Raw genomic sequence first — 4,109 nt, 5'->3', positions numbered from 1 at the left:
ATTGTATCAAAGTATTTTGGCCTTGAATTCAGACGTGCCAAAAGCATCTGAAGTATAAGAGGACTCCTATTACGGGTTATTTATTTGGCTCTAGTTCTTTCATGTTCCATCAGTAGCTATGTCACAGAGAAACATTTTCACTTCCATTCTGTATCCCCTTCTATATTAATCGTACTGTGAAACTTCGTAAAAAGAGCCGCATCCTCATATCCACTGCCATATCCATGTGAGACGGATCGATAGAGCTGCCTCATTCATGTGTCCACGCTCCCCATGATCTGTATCCAGTCAAAATTATTTCCATGAAACTACTTATGCAAAATTTGCATGACAATTAAATGAATTTCAAAGCTAACGATAAAATGAAGCACGATATGATAGAATGAGAAGAGAGAGAAACAAATACATCAGATGTACGTGGTTCGGCAATTGTGCTTACGTCCACGGCTGACAATGATTCTTTTACCACTTTTTCTCAACGATTTTTACAGTGTTTTATATCTGTTACATTTTGATCCTGATAAGGCTCTTAATATGATAATAAGGTATGCTTACTTTTTCTTTTTTTTCCTTGGCAAATGTTGTTATCGTGTTTATCTTTATCCTTTAGAGATCGATCAGGTTGTCGTTGCATTTGGTTCACATGGCAAATGTTGTTAACGTGTTTATCTTTGTCTTTGGTAAATCGACCAGGTTGTTGCCGCATTTGGTGCAGATGCTTGATAACGGACGGACCTGGATCCCATAATAACAATAACGTATGAATGGTTCTTGGTGAATATGAACATATTCATTTACTTAAAAAGATGAAATACGTAGTTCCTGAAGATGGCACCGCTTGAAGCTGGCAAGCATTGTTTACCCAGATATTGCATCTCTGTGCCAAGTGATGGTATGTTATTTGCATCGTATACATGTCACTTGTGTCATGTTTTTCTACTGAGTATGTTGGTATATGGTCATGATCCATATACTTCTTGTATCTCATAATCGTGGGTGGGCCCGCTCACGGTTATAAGTTTTGCGGATCTTTTCAAAAAGATAATTCAAAAACAAATTTCTGTTTTATAAAACTGTTTTAATAAAGATCATGTGTTGCTTTTCTCTCAATGGCTTAACTACCAAGACTGGGCAGGAGGGAATTCAAGAGTGTATACATATATGCCCAGCACGTATACAAAAATATACGAGATAATACACAACACTCTTGAAGCAAACCTATAGAAGGCATATACCTTCATATTCCTCTTCTACTCTCCATTTTCTATCATTGTAGTTGCTAAGGTGAATCCCGGTTACTGCTCCTGCTGCACCATCAGTGGTATTAGGGCAAGGTTGGTGCAGGGGACTTTTTCAATCGGTGGTACTCTTCCCGACGGGTGGTGATCGGGCTCCGAACGCTTGTCTCGATTGTGAATCATGGTTATCCATTTCAACAAGTCATCAGCAACCGGATTAAGCATATACAAAAAATGACAAGAAGGGTGTGTGCGTCAGAGCTTGCTAAGATCGATAAGCTAAATGGGACCAACTTTTTCATTTGGAAGCGTAGGATTCTCTTGGCCTTGACTCTAGAATGTCTGGAGTATGTTCTCCAAAAAACTATGATTCAACTTGGGGAGACTGCCACTAAAGAAGAGAAAGACAAATATGACAAATTTAAAAAACATGACCTTATGACTAGTACCATTATGTTAACATATATGGATGATGATTTAATTGGAGTCTTTGAGGATTACAAAACTGCAAAAGAAATGATGGATGCCATAGCTGCCAAATATGATACAACATCTGAAGTCCATATCCAATTGCTCCTTGAATAATACAACTCATATAGAATGAATGAGTCCGATAATATAGTTGATCATGTCAACCGGATGTTGGTAATGGCTAAAGACCTAGCCATAGTAGGTAATGTTATACCAGATAGGATGCAAGTATTCACTATTTTGAATAGTTTGCCAGCTTCCTGAAAGATGGTAACCACTGCTCTTAGGCTAAACTCCAAAAGCCTTAACCTGACCGAACTGCCCCTTCAGTTGGCCATTAAACAAGAACATATGACTAAAGATAAGAAATATGAGCTAATGATAGCTCAGGACAAGCCCTCCAATAACCGAGTACCCTTTAAAACCAACCAATTTAAAACAAAGGGTAATAAAAATAGTAAGTTCAACAGAGGTCAAAATGCACGTTTTTGAAGGCCTCAAGGGAACAACGGATCTCAAGTGAAGTGTCACAAATACAGAAAGCTGAGACATATCCAGAAAAATTATAGGACAAAGTTCTTCCACAATGAGAACCATGAAAACTATGGGTAAAATGAAAGAAACAACAACAACAACAAGAGAAGAAATGACAATAAAGAAGTCATTTGTGTAGTGTCTGAATGCTTATTTGCAAATGAAGAACTGTCTGGATGGTGGGTAGATTTTGGAGCTACCCGACATATATCCAAGACCACAGAAGGGACAGTGGATATGAATGAGCTTGGTCCTGGTGAACATAAAGTGTATATGAGAAATCATTCCTAGTGTGATGTAATGGGTATTGGGTGTTATAGACTCAATGTAGGAGGCACTAGCGTTTTATTAAATGAGGTTTTGTATGTACCCTCCATGAGGAGGAACCTAGTGTCTGTATCAACTTTGGCTGGTAAAGGTTTTGAAGTCAGGTTTGTTCCTGCTAAGGTCACAGTAGAAAAGTATGGCAGGGTCCTTTTCGAAGAGAACTTTATAAAATAACATAGTATGTTCAAGTTATGTGACAATAAAGGATTTGTTTATGCTTATATTGACTGTGCATTTAATGTTGAGGTTTGGCATAAAAGGCTAGGACATATAAGTATAAAGAAAATGAAGAAATTAGCACAGTAAGGAATAATACCTGCCTTTAATGAACCTCACTTTGAAAAATATGAGTTCTGTATTTATGGTAAGATGACAAGAAAACATTTTCCATCCAATGTGATACGTGCTACTGATTTATTAGAAATTATCCATACGGATATTTATGGACCGTTCAAGGTCCAAACCCATAGTGGCATGTTATATTTTATAACATTTATTGATGATTTTTCAATATATTGATATTTGTATCTAATCAGACAAAAGTCTGAGGCCGCTGCCGAGAGGGAGCCCCTTCTCCAGCGAGACTGAGATGTCGAGTCTGCCGACGGACCGAACACCGATGGCCCAGAGGGTTGCGATCACCGCGATCCCCGCGCAGTTGTGGAGTGGATCGAGGGTGAGCTTGGGGGCATCGTGGATGGTGACAATCGCGACGCGACCGGGATAGATGGAGGGATCGACGGCCATAGTGACGTGGTCACTGATCCCCGAGACGACGCAGCTGAGAAAGTCGAAACCCGAACTGAGGTTAGAGATGGTGGCAGGAGCGAAGGATCGAACAGTGGAGAAGAGGGGGGTTGGCTCGGCCTTGAGGGTCTTTGACTCGAGCCGCCACGACCTGCATAGGACGACAGTGGAGGGTCTACGATGGTTGGGGTTAGGGTTAGGGGTGCAACTGAGGAAGGGCAAGGGGGAGAGAGGGCATCTGGCGGAGGTGATCATTCTGTGAGAAAGAGTGAGAGAGAGCCGCAAAAGGGGGCAGTTAAATGCCTAGGGTTTAGGGTAGGATGACATTGAGGTGTTTTGTTTGGGTTTTGGATCAATGATATGACCCGCCCGCCTAATCCCTTTATTAAACGGGTTAGCATACCCCTAACACGAACCCGACCCGTTTACGACACGAACCCGTTTAAGCCAAACCCGAACCTGCCTAAGAAGTGGGTTGGCGGGTCGTATGAGAAATTGCCACCCCTAACCAATAATAGCAGTAGCAGTAGCAGTAGTAATAGTAACACTTAAATAAATCAATAAATGCATACGCTATTGGATAAAACAAATTATTTTTTTTTATCTTCTGTCCTCATCTACAGAAGGTAAAAAGAAAAGCTTAGAAACACAGAGTATCAGGCTGTCTTGGTCTTTTTTTTTTGGTTGATGATGAGGAATCCTTGCCAATGAGAGGAAAACCCAGGCCCCACAACCACCCTGCCTTGGGTGACCTAACCCGTGCACCAGCGGGGATTGATCCGACACCTTCAT

At 40.8% G+C, this 4,109-nt stretch overlaps 1 pseudogene; it reads right to left on the bottom strand.

Moving 5' to 3' along the window:
* Positions 1 to 3,098: 3,098 nt before the first annotated feature.
* Positions 3,099 to 3,572, bottom strand: LOC149841956 (homoserine kinase pseudogene; annotated as a pseudogene).
* Positions 3,573 to 4,109: the final 537 nt, after the last annotated feature.

Source organism: Nuphar pumila, chromosome 3, assembly GCF_984573655.1.
Source record: "Nuphar pumila chromosome 3, dmNupPumi1.hap1.1, whole genome shotgun sequence".
In the NCBI taxonomy this organism is placed as follows: domain Eukaryota; kingdom Viridiplantae; phylum Streptophyta; class Magnoliopsida; order Nymphaeales; family Nymphaeaceae; genus Nuphar; species Nuphar pumila.
The sequence above is the reverse complement of the archived record's forward strand: the minus strand, read 5'-3'. Positions and strand labels throughout refer to the sequence as shown.